We start from the raw sequence: 17520 nt of genomic DNA, 5'->3' as shown, positions 1-17520 counted from the left end.
GAGATTCAGGCTGTAGTCACTTCTTCCAGGCAAGGACTATCTAAAACTGACATGACACAACTCCTGAGTCACAAACAGACAAAAGGGCAGAGGGAAGAAGTGGAGCTGGATGGCAATGGTCACAATAAGAACACCAAGCTCTCTGAAAAAGTCAAGTATGCATCTGGATCGCTTTGTTATTTTTATTGTAGTGTGTGTGTGTGTGTGTGTGTGTGTGTGTATATAGACTATAAGGCCTGAAGGGACCACTGTGCTCATCTAGTCTGACCTCTGCATAACACAGGCCATTGAATATCACCCAGCGATTTTAGAATCAAGGCCAATAACTTGTGATTGAACTAAAGCTTATCTTCTATGGACAATTTCAGTCTTGATTTAAAGATTTCAGGGGATAGAGAATCCACCGCAGTGCTTGGCAAACTGTTCCAAGGGTTACTTATCCTCACTGTTAAAACTATGCATCTTATTTCCAGTTTGAGTTAGTCAAGCTTCAGTGTCCACCCATGGAATCTTGTTATGTCTTTTGTCCACTAGAAGAAAGTGCCTCCTCCTTTTCCCCATGTAGGTAGTCACAGAAGTCACCTCATAAATAGACTGACATCCCTAAATGTAAGGCGCTGTAAGATGTGTATTCTCATTCTTGAATCAGGCTTGCAGCTCTTCTCTGAATGCTCTCCATATTTTGACTATCCTGTCTGAGATCCTCATCCTACAGTCAGGGGCGGCTCTATGTTTTTTGCCGCCCCAAGCATGGCAGTCAGGCTGTCTTTGGCGGCATGCCTGCGGGAGGTCAGCTGGTCACGTGGATTCGGCAGCATTTCTGCGGGTGATCTGCCGGTCCCGCGCCTTCGGTGTATCCGCTGCCGAATTGCTGCCGAACCCGCGGGACCGGTGGACCTCCCGCAGGCATGCCGCCCCAGGCACGCGCTTGCTGCGCTGGTGCCTGGAGCCGCCCCTGCCTACAGTGAGATGACAGAACTCACTAGGGAGGTTTTGAATGAGGCCAGCGGGAGTGGCTTGGCAAACAGGTTTGGTTCCTAGCATAAGAAGTAGCATGGAAAGAGGCACAGAGGTGTTTATGGGAAAAGAAACTGACAGCGGTATCTAGACTGGTCCCGCTGATGGAGTGAGGATGGCAGAGAGGAACTTGGAAAGAGACCAAGTCAGAGATGTAGGCCGGGGCTGTGTGATGTAGGGCTTTGAAGGAAATTCCATCTCCCAGTTTGCTGTGATGGTGTCCGACCCAATGTGTGAGCACCAAAAAGTTGCATTAAAATCTATGTCCTGGGGGGAGATATCCCCAGATTCCGCAGGATTTCCAGGGATGTTCTTTCATCCTATACACTGACAATATTTTACATGGATCGTATCTGCTTTATTTTGCCCTGCTTCTGCCAGGCTCTCTCTCTTGTCAGGATTCCTGTACTCTGATAGTCCTTTCAGCTGAACTGTACTATAAACAATTATATAAGAATCTTACCTTTTGTGACTCACACACCTTGTTATAACATGCTGTTCCCCGCAGTCATTGTGTAACCTAATACAGAAGGTATGCAGAATAATTGCACTTATGGGGATTTACACTAGATTCTCAACTAGTGGTTTGCACACGGGCTCCTCCCCCAGGGAATGGGAACAGGTCAGGCACTCCCTTTCTTGATGGCTAGATGGGAAAGGGGAACCTGGAACTTTTTCCTATTAACCTAGGGTAAGGCTGTGGAAATTCCTGAGAATCACAGCGCTAGAAGAATTATAAACATATTTCCTTGTGGTTTTTCACTATTTTTCAGTGATTGAAATTGAAGGCCCTGTTGATTGGGGGGGGGAAGTCGGTTACTTTATCAGGTGATGTTCTCCTGATGACATGTGAGTGTGGTTTTCCTGTCATTTACACCAATGTAAATCTGGAGTAACTCTACTGAAATCAATGGAGTCACATCAGTGTATAACCAGTGTGAAAGGAGACTCTGGCCCTCTATATTCTGTAATTACATTAATGTGTCAAGCTGTGAAATCTTTGTCTGAATCAAAACTTAACACTGCAGAACCAGAAGGTAAGCTGATTTACTGTAGGTGTTGATTTTTGGATGAGAATCAAGTATTGGCAAGTCTTCCGGAAATGTCTGCTCTTCACCAACTTAATCCATTCATACAGGGTAGCTAAGGCCCCATTCCTGAAAAGTGCTGGTTGCTTTCGGCTCCCATGGAAGACAATGAAAGTTGAGGGCACACAGTACTTATCAAGGAGGCACTCAGCACCTGTCAGAATCAAGGTCTATGTGAGTGAACATCCGGACCCAGATCCTTAGCTGGAGCACATCAGTGTGGCTGCATTGAAGTCAGTGAAGATGGGCAGATTATTTCCTGATGTCTTGTCAATACCTGATTCCTATCCAAAACTCCACACCTATCTCAGCCTATCTTCTGGTACTGAAATGTTCTGTTTTGACTCTCACAAAGAATTCCAGCCTGGCTCATTAATTTAACTAAAATATGAAGTCAATGGAGCTATCCCTATTTACATCAGCTAAGGATCTGGTTCCCAGTGTTTAGTTGCTTTCTCAACAGAGCAATAACATGTTGGTCCTGATTCTCCACTCCACCAGTTTTAGACTGGTGTAATTCCAGAGGTACGCTAGTGGAACAGAATGAGGCCTAATATTTACAGGAAAGGAGTTAGTCACAAAACACACTGTCTTGCTCCCTGAGTCCCAATCCCGTGACCAATGCTTCTCACATGTACCATATCCAATATTTTATTTAACAATAATTACAATTTTTCAAATAAGAAAAGGCAGAAAAAAAGATGCTTAATACAATTTGTTACAAAGTCATTAAACCACTTCAAACCTGAGCAATATGTAAGTCTGATGTAATACATCTTTCTTGTAAAAAAGGGGATTTAATAGAATTTCAGAGCCAGAAGCTCAGCTGGTATAAGTCAGCTGAAATTTATTTCAATGGCGCAATGGGCCAATTTACACCAGCTGCGGACTTGGGCCTCAGGGATGGTTTATATCAAAGACCAATGTTGGTGGCATGCAAATGAGGCAAAGAGGTTTATGGATTTTCCCAGAATAATAACACAAAATAAAAGCAGCATTTTAGTAAGTACAAAATCACTGCCATAATGATTCATTTTGAATTAATACGCTCTAATTTTAGCAACCACTATCTCAGAGCATATGGACACAGTATGTCTTCCATAAAGAATGGATGAGTGTAGGCGGGGCAGATAGCACTGCCTATCATTAAGGTTGCCTGACCCTTCCCATTATAAGACCCTGTTTTCAGTTGTTTATAACTTTGCCAAATTTTAACCATTTCGACTGAATGCCTCAGGCTGAAGGTTTTTGGAAAATTTTAGCCATGAGAGTTCTGCTGTTTCCAAGAAGAAGGCTAGGAAATAATACATTCTTTTGCCCATTAAAATGAAATTCTGGTGGCCTTTTCTTTAAGAAGCTCTCACACCCCCATGCTTTGGACTTGAAATCTGGAAAGGGTGGCCTTTCTGTCAGGGCTGTGCTTTTTGCCCTGTGACTATCCCCCCAAATATGGCCATGTTATAAGCTTTGAATAATTGCAGTTTGCACATGCTCCGTAGAGACTTGCTAAAGTCTAAAGCTAAAATCTCTAAAGATTCTCAGTGCGTTCCAGGGGCATCGTTTCCTATGGGTCAAGAGGGAGAAGGGGGCAGTTGTCCTCCCCCCAGGTCTTGGTTTGTCCCCTCCAGACTTCGGATGAAGCAATGGGAAAGCAATAATTGCCTAGTTTTTCTTATTCGTGATGATATTCGGGACAGAGAATGTTCTACATGCTCTTATAAACCTCCCTCCCACCCCCGTGAATTTTTCTGAAATGACACCTCTGGTGTACTCCAGCCTCTCAGCACCTAGTGCTAATCAGACTGAACATGCACCATCCCCACAGAGAAACTGAGCATGCTCCAGCCCAGGGTCACAGAAGCTTTTTAGGACTTTCCCTACATGACTGCTCCCAGGTGGGGGTGGGTGTAGGGCTCCAGAACTGAGAGTGGGGAGCCTGTCTCTCCTCCTCTCAATGACACTCATGCAGCATGGAGGGGGAAGCCATCTGATTCAAATGCAAAGGGGACCAGGGGAGAGAAAGAAGTAGATTGGGACAAGGAGTTCAGTGAGATTGGGACTGGAGGTGGGGCCAGAGAAACTGAATGGGACTGGCTAGGCAAGGAGAAAGAACTGGGAGCCGTGGGGGAGACTGGGACTGGGAAATGAGGCTGGAACTGGTTGAGCAAGTGTAACACCGACAGACCCTGGTTATTGGCGGGTAGGATTGAACCGGGGACGTCTGGAGCTTAGTGCATGAGCTAAAAGCCAATTGGCTGTTAGCTAAGGTTGTAACGCAGACTCAATCTCTCTCTCTAAGTGGTCTCGATGCCACTAGCTGGGACAGAACACCACACCCAGGAGGTGTGGGGTTATACAAGGAGACTGGGATTGAGACTGGGGGGACACATATTGTATGAGGAGCTGGGAAGGAGACAGAGTAGGAACAAGTAACGGGGGGAGAACAGGGGCAGGTTGGAGGGGAGACAGATCTGACAAGGAGCTGGAGGGAGTGGGAAGAACTTGGACTGACTGGGCAAAGAGACTAGGACAAGGAGCCAGGGAGGGGATGCAAGGGAGATCAGGCTAGACAAGAAGCTTGGAGGAGGGGAAATGAGACTGGTGGGCAAAGAGACTGGTATTGGATGTGGGAAGGGAAGAGACTGGGAATGGGAAGTCCATTAGTTCAAGAGACAAAGATCAGTTCAGTGGATTTAAAGGGTTCACCACAGCTGATGACCGGGGGGTGGGGTAGGGACAATCTGATGCAACATGGTGGAATTTGCTTGTTCTGTAAAACTGAGCAAGTTACACACACACAGAAACCTAAAACATGACTTAAGATTTTCAAGTCAAGCCCTCAAAAGTTAGGAAATGCAAAAATTAAAGTTGTCTGTGCAACCATTAATTCGGCCCCCTTGTCTGTCCGCTGTGATAGTCTTACATGATCCCATATGATTTTTTCACCCCTGCACAGAATATATGGCACTCACTTAGTGACAACAATTCAATATTTTGTTTTGTCCTTATTGTTCAGTGTGTGGCCCCAGGCCCCATTTACTGCACACTATTCAAACCCCGCTCTGACGATAGAATTATGAATTTCCTCATGGGATTTTCTATGGCATTCATCTATATCATTGGTGTTTGGGAAGCACTTGGAATCTATTTACTCAACTCCCCTTCTGCCTTACACTGAGATCCAAGTTCATTTTCCTTCTGTTGGAAGATGGCCTATAGGGGTACGTCTGCACTGCAGCTGGGAGCAAGTCTCCCAGCTCGGGTAGACAGACTCAGGATAGCAGGGCTCAAGCTAGTGCACTAAAAAATAGCCATCTGGAAATTCCAGCTCAGGCAGAAGCTCGGGCTCCTAGGCTTCAGAGCTTGACCTTCAGCCTGAGCTGGAACGTCCACATTGTTATTTTTAGTGTGCTAATGCCATAGGCAGCGGGTATAATAAGCCAGGGGAGGCTAAGACTCCCCTGACATAGCCACTGCTGAACCACCACAGGATGCCTGGGCTTTGGTGGCCCCACCCACGCTCCGCCTCTTCCTATCCCTGTTCTGTTCCTTCCCCAAGACCCCCACTGACCGCTGCCACCTGGCTGAGTCACCTCCTCTCCACCCCCCTCTCCATAGGTCCCTGCAACTCGCTGCTTCCCTGAGGGCTGTGGGGGCCTCACAGGGAAGGGGGTGGAGGAGAGGAGGGATGCAGAGAGTGCGAGTGGCAGGGGCCTTGTGGGGGCAGGGGTAGAGGCGGGGAGGGATGCCGGGAGCGGCAGGCAGTGGGGGGCCTCGAGGGGGAGGAATGTGGCAAGCAGTGGCAGCAGGGGGCCAAGTGAGGAGGGAGTGGAGCGGGGGCAGAGCAGGGGTGCAGTGTGGGCAGGGCTGTGGGCAGAAGAGGCAGGAGAGGGAGCTAGCCTTCCTGTGGCAGGGCAACAAGTCACCAGCGCAGTGCCGCCTGCTGGTCATCTCGGGAATTAGCTCTTTCCAGCCCAGAGTGCCCTCTGCAGGCTGGTGTCTCACCTGCCGCTGGCCCCATGTCCCTCCCAGACCCCAGTGCCCTTTGCCCAGGGGTTCTGCCCACCACAGTACCCCCTCACTCTGGGTCTCCCCTCCCAGGGGAACTCCCAACCCTCTAAACCCACCTTGCCTCAGTGGCTACTGCCAGTCATCATCTAGCCCCCGCTCCCTGGGGCCGACTGCAGTCTGTAAACCACTCATCATCAGCAAGGGGGTTAGGACCCGCTGCCTTTGCCTATCTCTGGGCAGCCCCTCTGCAGCCCCAGTACCTATCTGGCCCTTTTAGCAAGGCCTGCAGCCTGGGTTTTTTCCTGGCTAGAGCTCCCCAGCTCCCTCTGCCCTTCCCCAGCACTGTTCCACCTCAGGTACCCATCTCAGCTCCCAGGCAGCCAGGTCCTTCTCTCTCAAGAAGCGAGAGAGAGAGTGTGTGTTTCAATCTCTGGCCCTCAGCTCTCTTATAGGGCCATCTGTGGCTGCTTCCCCTAATCAGCCTAGCATTTCTCCACCACAGCCCTCGCCAGGGCTGCTTTGACCCCCTCAGGGCGGGAATGGGGTGACCACCCCACTACACTCCCCCAGGGGAAGCTTTATCCCCTGCCCATGGCTAGTGCTAGTCTGTCTACCCAGGCTGGGAGGCTCGCTCCCAGATTCAGTGTAGACATATCGTAGGTGTCAACCTAGTAAGCCAAATTGCAAAAGTATCTTAAGACAATTTTCATTAGAAAATTAAAACCTCCCAAAGTTTAGCAGTATAGAATCATATCTGGTTTAAGACCTAAGTAATGCTTCACTAGTTTGGGTAACATCTTGTAATTACTATTGTTTTAAGCAAGAGGAAAGTTCGTACATTCTTAGTGTTTGTATGTTTTTCCAGCATCCACTTCTTTCCCTGTGTTTTATTCCTGAGGTTCGTGTGTTTTTCCAGGCTGTCAGATCTTCCTTTGTGTCTCACGTCTTTTTTCTTGCTCCCCTTTTTCCCTCCAGTTAGCGTCTCGAAGTCTGTCTGACCCACGCTGTTTCACTGAAGCTGTCCTTTCTCCCTGTAACTTAGCATCACAAGGTCCATCTCTAATGGAAAAATGATCCATTGCTGATATTCCTATCCCTCTCCCTAGGTGGAGTTGAAACCAGTCTAACTGCTAGTATTGATAGAACAAAACTGCTGTCAACTAGAGCTGGTCAAAAAACAGAAATAAATGTTTGCAAAAAAGTCATTTTCATTCTGCTGGTTTCAAAAGGGAACAATTTGTTGTTCAAAATTTTTCATGAAAATGTTTTATAAAAAAACACAACTTTGACACACACACCCCTTTCCTTCTTTTCATCTCTTTTCGCCTTTCCTCCTCTTTCCCTCCCCTTCTTCCTTTTTTTCATATTGGCACTAAAAAAGGTGATGGGGGAGGGGAAAATGGGTAAAAATGCAAAATTTCACAAAATGCAAAACTCAAAAATGAAAAAAACAGACTACATTTTCCACAAAATAATGGAAAATTTTGAAAAACCTCAAAGCCCCAAAACCATTTAATAAAAAATAAAGTGGCCTTTTTTTGACAAAAAAGATTTATGCTCAGAAAGTTTTCAGCCAGTTCCATTTTCAACACCACAATGGAAAATAGAGAGAGACCTGGTAGAACATGAAGTCTATCCCATTTTTTGTAATGGTGCTGAAAGGTTGTTTTTTTTGTTTTTGTTTTTGTTTTTTGCACTGATACCATATTCAATTCCAGCCAGAGGAAACCCCATTGGTGGTAATCATGGATCTAATAAATATTTCCATCTCTACCTATGTGATCCTATAGTCTTAAGGGCAAATCTTGCCAGAGAATCCTCATCCTTCACACTAAGGCTATCAAAGAGCAAAGAGGTCTGGAAAAAGCTAGTACTTTTACGAATGATGAAGTGGGACACTGCTCAGAGAGGGCAAGGGGAAAATAACAGAAAATAGGGAAAGAGCAATAGCCAAGGGAAGAAAAGTAATTTGTGTTAATTTCCTGTGTTTATACTGATATGTATGCTATTATTTTTAAAATTTTACATAATTTTATGAAATATATAAAAAATAAATGAGAAACATGCAAAGAGAAATTCCAAGATATATAAAAAATGAAGAACTCCTGTGTGCACCAGATCTCAGGCCAAATTCTGCCCCAGGAGGATACATGTAATTCACATGGACTTCATCCTGGGAGGGAAGATTTTTTTTTTTTTTTTTTTTTTTTTTTACTGCATAAAGCACTGGATGATCCAGGCAGGTTGCACAACGCTGGTCTGTCTAATAATAAAAACAACGAGGAGTCCGGTGGCACCTTAAAGACTAACAGATATATTTGGGCATAAGCTTTCGTGGATAAAAAACCCACTTCTTCAAATGCATGGAGAAGATGCATCTGAAGAAGTAGGTTATTTACCCATGAAAGCTTATGCCCAAATATATCTGTTAGTCTTTAAGGTGCCACCGGACTCCTCATTGTTTTTGTGGATACAGAGTAACACAGCTACCCCTCTGATGTCTAATAATGGCTTATGCTGGTCGCAGACCCAATCCTGGGAGTTTTGCCATCACATTCCATGAAAGCAAACTTGGGCTTCACGTCAAGTGGCAGCTAGTATCCTTATTCATTCTTTTTCACTCTTCACTGATTTGATTATTCTGAGACTAAGTTATAACCTTCTCTCAAAAATGATTAGTTTTAGGCATGTCACTAATTTTACGGACCAGATCCTGCCCTGGTTTACATCTTGGGGAACCCGTCAGTTTCATTATGGTTGCACAGGATGTAAGTTAGGACAGGATCAGGTCCTATATCAGCAACTTCAGTTGACTATGCAGGTAAATTCCATTATTAACCTAATTTTACATGTGTATAATTCATGTTTGCTTGAAATGATTGATGGTCCTTTCATTTGAAGATTACTTTGATAATGTCAACAGTTTCTTGTAATATAATTCACTTTTGTTTCTACATATCTTGAAAAGATTATTATACTTGGATAATAAAACATGTCTTTCTATATAAAATGAGGTTTATGTGTGTATGTGTCGCGGATGGAGAATTCTAAACAGGATTATGATATGAATGTTAGAAAGTATTCATATGATTTTGGTGGGATGAAACTGTTGTCCTTCCACCAAGTATTTTCATCTGAGTGTCTGATTTCTTTCTACCACCACTCCCATTTCATATCATTAAAAAAAGTGTTACAACATATCTACAATTTGGAATCTGTAGTGAAAACTGAAAAGAACCCAACTGTTTCTATATTGCCTGCTGCACCCAACATAGCCTAAGTCGAATAGCAGGCAGAAGGAGGCTTAGAACTGGAATAGCAGAGGTGTTGTAGGTCAAGATTTAAGGACTTTGGTAGAGCTATATTTGGAAACTTGCACACCATCTGCCTGCACTACACTTGGCTCAAGTCAGTACTGTAAGTCCCTTCCTTTCACCTGCACTATATTCACTCATACTTTTGACAAGGAGACTTGTATTTCAACCATCATATTACAGCAAAGGCACCCAGAATACACAAATTAAATCCTTGTTCCAATGTTTTTGCAGAAGGTTGTTTATATATAGCACTAATATAATTGTAGGGTTAATTCATTTACCTAAACAAATTTTACTTCACTAGAATTTGTAGTGTGCCTGTCTGTGCCAGTATGGAACTGAGGCCAGGCAGGGGACTTTGGAACAGAGTGTTCTGTGGGAGCACATGGAACATCATGGATGAGCCAGGGAGTAGGATGGGTATGGTCAGTCGGATGGATCCCCTGGCCACTAATCCTTCAGGGGGGAATGGGACTGCATATAGCTAATACTATAACCAGGGCTTTGGAGCTGTGCTCCGCTCCAGCTCCAGGCAAAAACCTGCAGCTCCACAGCTGCTCCGCGCTCCAGCTCCAGCTCCAGGCTCCACTCCAAAGCCCTGACTATAACCAGCTGCAGTAGCAGCCATTTACCAGACAGTCTGGTATTCTACTTCAAGCCTGTAGGCCAGGGGAAGAAGTCTATCTTCCAAACCTCTGTGTGGGTCCTTCACAGCAGGAATTTCCCCCTGCTATGTGTCTAGCACCTGGAAGGACTATACATTTAAGTGTTCTTATTTAACCCACATCACTGCTACCAACTGTAGGTAATATGCACCACTAAAGCCCAGATTTTCTCTCATTGTTACAAAACAATTTATTCCCTACTATGTTCAGGCACATCAATTATTAACTTGCACTTGAAAACATTACATGTACTAGAGTCATCTATTCTCTTCCTATCATTGTGAATGGAGCCTTTGATTCAGTATTAACCACACAGGAAACACAGTGTAGGTGGAACAGTTACATGCCTGACTCAGAAGGCAAAGCATCTGAAAGGATTTATGTTTAAGATGTAACTCCATCAGGGACATGCAGTAATATGAATGGAAGCTCGTTATAAAACAACTCTGTTAGTTTTAAACATATTGGACTAAATTCATTGCGAGTGTCCCTTCACTGACTTCAGTGTAGTTACACCAAGAAAAATATTGACCAGTTGTACTTTTGTATTTGTATGACCCATCAGAGTTCACTGATTTATAAAAGGCTAAAATTAAGGCATTCTAAAACTTTATTTTTTAGCTTTCTAAACCCTGACCTTGTACCTAACATGTAATCACGCTGTTTTAAGCATAGTTTCCTCAATTCAGTGATTCTGGCCCAAATCTTGTCCACCTAGCTGCTCCATGCATGATCATGTCCCAAATGGCAGTGGAACTGGTATGATCCTGCCATGTGTAGGAGATGGCAGAATACAGAGATACCATGCAGGAAGTTCACTCCCCTTTTGGTCCATAAACATTGCTCCAAAGGCACTCGGTCTTCTGTAGTATAAGGAGCGGAGTTTGGAAGGTAGGCATAGATAGATCAGGAAAAGGTGCAGAAGTGTTGTCGATGGATCTGCAGTTATGCACCTCATAGCCAGCTCTCTTCCCTCCCTTCTCATTTGCAGGCAGGGAGAAAAGCTGTGGAGATCCCGGAGCAGCTTTGCTACCATTCTGAGGAGATTCTATCTATTCTATGTTTCAAAAAAGAACTAGATAAATTCATGGAGGATAGGTCCATCAATGGCTATTAGCCAGGATGGGTAGGGATGATGTCCCTAGCCTCTGTTTGCCAGAGGCTGGGAATGGGCAACAGGAGATGGATCATATGATGATTACTTGTTCTGTTCATTCCCTGTGAGGCACCTGCCATTGGCCACTGTCGGCAGACAGGATCCCGGATTAGATGGACCTTTGGTCTGACCCAGTACGGCCGTTCTTATGTTCTTCCACCTCCAATGTCTCCCCTGTGGAAAAGCCATTTACATAGGCTTTGCGCAGGGCCCAAGATTTGGGCAGTTCCTAATTATAAGTCGATATGAAATATTGATTCAGCTTCTAGCTGTAGGCAGTGATCAGCTACTTTTCTATAAATAGCCTCACTGTGCACCATAGCTCAGTGGGTTGAGCATTGGCCTGCTAAACCCAGGGTTGTAAATTCAATCCTTGAGGGGGCCACTTAGGGATCTGGGGCAAAATCAGTATTTGGTCCTGCTAGTGAAGGCAGGGGGCTGGACTTGATGACCTTTCAAGGTCCCTTCTAGAAGATAGGATATCTCTATTAATTTATTTTATTTATTATTTAACACCCCTAGGATTTTGTATTCTTTGAAACGTCTTTGATATTTTAAACACAAATACAAAGAGTGACAGGACAATCCAGTAGATGTTCCATTGTGCAACATTTTCTAAAAAGAGGTATCAAAATATTCACCCGCCAGAACCCAATCCACATAGCATGGGTAGGGCTAACAGATGTATGCTTTCATGGCTATTAAATGGGTGAGCCCAAACTGGCAAAGGTGTAAGGAAGGCCACAATAGTCTCTTTTCTGGTACATAAAAATTATTGGATTTGCAACATGTTGGGGCAGATCCTCAGCAGGTATAAATGGTCAGAGCTCCTTTTACTGCAATGATGCTATTTATACCTGCTGAAGATCTGCCTGTTGATATGAAATGTCTGTAAGGCTCTAGCCCTAAAAGGGGGACAGAAATATGTCCCAATGGGACTTCATACAGAGGCAAGGCTCTGTGCTTATGGACACTTTTGCAGGATCAAAACCTGATACAATACTATAGTTTAGAATTTATACACACACAAGTCAGGAAATTCCCACAGCAACTGTGACTCAACCCCCTAATTGCTGGGATTATACATGCTGTTAAATTTATGCCCTAATCATAAAATCGTAGAATATTAGGGTTGGAAGAGACCTCAGGAGGTCATCTAGTCCAACCCCCTGCTCAAAGCAGGCCCAACACCAACTAAATCATCCCAGCCAGGGCTTTGTCAAGCCGGGCCTTTTCTGACTATAACCACATTGTTAAGAAGGAAAAAAAGAGTAAACAAATGCACTTTGAAATAAACCCATCTATTTCAATGTGAGAGACAAAAACAAAAGAAAAAAAGAAGGTAGCTGCTATACAAGTCATTATCCCTGATGCAAGGTGTTTTAATATATGAAAAAATTGAATTAATCAGTGTAGCTGCTCATTGGAAATAAAGCAGGAAAATATTTTTTTGTTTTGTTTTGACAAGTTCTAACTACAAAATCATTTTATAATCAAATGTATAATTTTGAAAAAAGTGTCTATTTAAAATATACAGATGAAATCTTGGCTCCATAGAAGTCAATGGCAACACTCACATTGACTTCAATGGAGCCAGGATTTTCACCCTAAATGTTCACAATTGCACAATTTAGGCCCAATTCTGCAAACCATTGCTAACAGGAAAAGTAGTATTAGGAAACTATTTCATATATTTTTTGTCTTTTAATGCTATTTAGTATCTGTGCACAGAACTCTCACTGACCTTGATGCTGCAAACACTTATGCCTGTGAGTAACTACCAGTACTTTCACCTGCTGATAGTTACTCACAGGCCTAAGTGTTTTTGGGAGCAGGCACACTGATGTTAGCTGGAGTCCCATGAGTGTAATCTGAGACCATTAATCAGATTAATGATCAAAGCAAACCTGTTTATTTTGTTCCTTTTCTTGACTTCATCATAAGTCAATTACAGTTTTTAGAAACACAGTGTAAGGAACATATTCTATTGGTAGCTGAGAAAGAAAAGGGTGAAGAATAGCTTTGTGGCTAAAGCACAGGACTGAGTGTCAGGAGACTTGTATACTTTCTCTAGCTCTGCTTCAGACTTCCTTTGTGACCTTGGTAAGCCAGACAGAGGCAAATCCCTCCTCCTTCTCAGTGCAGAGGATCCTGCCTGCGACAAGAGAAAATTGGTTCCCCTATGTGTGTATCTGTATGTGGTGAAGCAACACATTTGGACAGCCTAAACAAGGTATGTATAGCCCTGTGTGACACAGGTCCATGAGGACTTTCTGTGCAACTATACAGATCCACTGGCCATTGCCCTACAGGGCAGGAGGTATATGTTGTGGAAACTACTCTAGCTCTAAGGATAACAGTGTGACACTCTGCTTGGGCAGTGTTAGGACAAGATCTCTAAAAATAGGAACAATAATACCTATCCCCACAGGGAGTAGTGATTAAGTTCCCCAGATGCTAACAGATATTAAGTTCCCCAGATGCATTTTGCCATAGAATGGCAAGGTATTATTCTTATGGGATCAAATCCTCAGCAATGTTGAGAAAGAAAAATTGATGTCTTGTTTCTAAATCATTATGTCCTGAGCATGTGTAGTAGTGACTTTTCTTTATGTTCTTTAATTCAAAATTAATTCTACATCCAAGATAAGGAATATGAATATTCTTAAAACTGGTTATGCAAAATAAGTACTGATTATATGCAGTGTGTTTTTGTAACCCACACACCTTCTGGGTGTTCTGTACCATCTAGTGGCACTGAGACCACTAAGAGAGAGAGTTAAATGAGGTTGCTCTACAGTCTTAGTTAACAGCCAGTTGGCTTTTAGCTCATGCGGTAGAGCAGGGGTGGCCAAACTGAGCCAGAGAAGGAGACAGAGTTTACCAATGTACATTGCCAAAGAGCCACAGTAATACGTCAGCAGCCCCCCATCATTTCCCCCCGCCCCACTCCCAGCACTCCCCACCCACCGGCAGCCCCACCAATTAGCGCCTCCTCCTCCCTCCTCATCAGCTGTTTCGTGGGGTGCAGGAGGCGGGGGGGAAGAAGTGAGGGCACAGTAGGCTCAGGGGAGGGGGTGGGAAGGGGTGGAGTGGGGGCAGGGCCTGTGGCAGAGCCAGGGGTTGAGCAGTGATCACCCCCCAGCACATTGGAAAGTTGGTGCCTATACAAGGAGCCACATATTAACTTCTGAAGGGCCACAGGTTGGCCACCCCTACAGTAGAGGGCTTAAGCTCCAGAGGTCCCAGGTTCAATCCTGCTCTCCGACAACCAGGCTCTGTCAGCAACAAGTGAGGGCTTGTCTGGGATTTCAACTGGGAAGACTCTGAAGCTCGGGATGCACTTCCTCAGCTAGGGGAACTATGTAATCCACACACCTTCTGGGTGTGGTGTTCTGTCCTATCTAGTGGCACTGAGACTACTAAGAGAGAGAGACTTAAATAAGTCTGCTTAACAGCCAGTTGGCTTTTGGCTCATGCACTAAGCTTCAGATGTCCCAGGTTCGATCCCATCTGTCAGCGTTACATTTTGATAACACAAATTCTCACCCCTTCCTGCACACAGGAACCAGGCATAATGTTAACACTAAAGCTCACCCATAATATTGTATATCTCAATCTTGCAAAAGGTCCACAAGTGCGGGCCTTGCTTCCATGTGAAGTCCCACTGGACCTGTCCCAGAGTTCTCTACTCACCCCTGGGGTGCCTTCTTGTGGCTGCATCTAGGGAACAGCTCCATCGAGTCTGAAACCCCCTTCTGTCATTCACTCACTTTGCAGCCCCTCTTATGCTCCAGGAATTGCAGTGCTCCCTCTTTGGGGCTTGGGCCTCAGACCAAGTCACTATCATTTTCCCCTTCTGGGGACTCAAAGTCACTGAACTGGTTGACCAGGTATCATTCCTGCCAGTCCCCCAGTTCGAAGCTATGTCCAGTGACTAGTAGGGGAACCGAGGCCCACCCTGTACACAGGGTTCCATCTCAGCAACCCTCAAATTAGTGTTCAAGGTCTGCACTGTTTGAAAACCTTACAGCTGTTTCCCTGATCTTTTTCCTACCACATCTCTATCAGGCTTTCACTCCACCACCCTTCTTCCTTTCCCCTGGGTTTCTTCCTTTCTCCCTCTAAGCCCAGAGAAAGACTACAGGCTTGCACAATGTCACCTTTTTCTTCTTCAGTTCTGTGATGTAGCAGACTCACTTTCTGAGTCTATGACACCATGCATTGTACTTCATATCTTGTTCATGACTTACAGTCTCACACCTTTTCCAGTATTCTTAAAGAATTGCAAAAGAGTAGTTTTTTTTTAGTTGGGCCTAGGGTCGCCAACACTCCAGGATTGTCCTGGAGTCTCCAGGAATTAAAGATTAATCTGTAATTAAAGATTGTTATGTGATGAAACCTCCAGGAATATTGCCAACCAAAACTGGCAGCCCTAATTGGGCCCCATTTTCCACCTCTTTCTGCTCTAAACTTATTGACTTTATACCAGCCCTGCTTATTCCTGTCCAGCTGGGCTCCATGTCAGTGCTTTCCTGTCAAAGATAAACTCTCCCTCAGGTGTGGCCAGGGCCGGCTCCAGGGTTTTTGCTGCCCCAAGCAGAAAAAAGCAAAAAAAAAAAAGCCGTGATCGTGATCTGCTCTACCGCCACGGCTTCAGTCTTTGGCTGCAATTTGGTGGCTGGTCCTTCGCTCCGAGCGGGAGTGAGGGACCTGCTGCTGATTTGCTGCCGAAGAGCCGGACATGCCACTCCTCTCCGTTGGCTGCCCCAAGCACCTGCTTGCTGGGCTGGTGCCTGGAGCCGGCCCTGGGTGTGGCCAATCTGCTAATTTAGCCCCTCCTAAGCCACACTAACCCTTTCCAGGCTAGTGTGAGGTGAACACCCCATCACAGGGCCATACTTACACAGTCCCTTTTTAGGGCTGGAGCCTTAAATATACTGTTACCACAAGGGGAAATGAAAACTTCTGGATTTCAAGGGCCCTATCTTGCAGTTTCTTGTGATTTTGCTTTCAGCAAATAAGCTTCAGGATTGAAAACCCAGGGGCGTAACCCCTAACTTTGTTAATGGACAGCTGAATCAGCTCCAAAGTTTTCATTTCTAGACCAGAGATTTCCCAACATTTCATACTGTGGACCACATTTTTATAAAGAAATTGTCTCTGGCCTTCACCCCATCCATTCCCGATAGCATCATTCAGTTGTGGACTACTTCCCACCCATTCTTGCTAACGTAGACACCTCTCAATCGCAAGCATATGAACCACCTCCTCGCTGCTTCACAATCACATGCACTACCTTCCCCCACATCCTTCATGGTGCACCATCTCCCCTCCCATTCACAAGGTATGCAGGCCACCTTCCTTCCCATTCACTCTCGCATGGACTACTTCCCAGCATTTTCACGATCCTATAACATTCTAGTGGCAACTACAGCAATTGTTTACAAAAATTAATATTAGGAAAGTATTTAATGTGTTTCTAGTTTCAAATGTTTCAGCAGCAGGATACAGGAAGGTAGAGCCAGCACTGAGATTGGCCAGCTCTCAAAGGCCACACTGAGAACCTCTGCAACACCCAATTGTTTTCAAAGGGAGTCAGGGTTAGACTGACTCTTATAACAAAATGGTATTGTATTTACAGTAACTTCCCCTACGTGGCAGCATTGCTACTGGGTCACAAAGTGACTTGGGCCATTACCACAGAATATGCAATGCCAGCTGAAGTGGAGCAGGGCAATGGGGATGGTGCTATTGCCATGCAAGGCCGACCAGGGCAGTGCCATTTGTGTCAATGCTATGCAAGATGGAGCTGGGTAGTGCCACTTGGGCTGAGGCTGTGCATGTCAGAGCAGAGTGTCACCACATGAGGTGGAGCAGGTTGGTGCCACTGGCGCCAACACCATAGAGGTGGAGCAGGGTGGTGCTGTTGGCACCAACACCACATGAGCTGGAACAGGGCGGTGCCACCGGTACCAATGCCACACGAAGCAGAGCAGGGTGGTGCCACTGGTGCTAATGCCACATGAGGTGACTAGGGTGCTGCCACTAGTGCCAATGCCATAGAGGCAGAGCAGGGCAGTGCTACCAATGCCATGGAGGTGGCGCAGGGCGGTGCTGTGGGTGCCAATGCCACACGAGATGGAGCAAGGTAGTGTGAATGCCACATGAGGTGAGGAGGGTGGTGCTGCTGGTGCACACCAGGAGCCCGACACCTGGGCTGCGTGGCTGCTGGGGTGGGTGCGCCTGTGGCTGAGGGGCTGGGT

Source organism: Emys orbicularis, chromosome 4, assembly GCF_028017835.1.
Source record: "Emys orbicularis isolate rEmyOrb1 chromosome 4, rEmyOrb1.hap1, whole genome shotgun sequence".
Lineage (NCBI taxonomy): Eukaryota > Metazoa > Chordata > Testudines > Emydidae > Emys > Emys orbicularis.
This window is presented reverse-complemented; position numbering follows the sequence as displayed.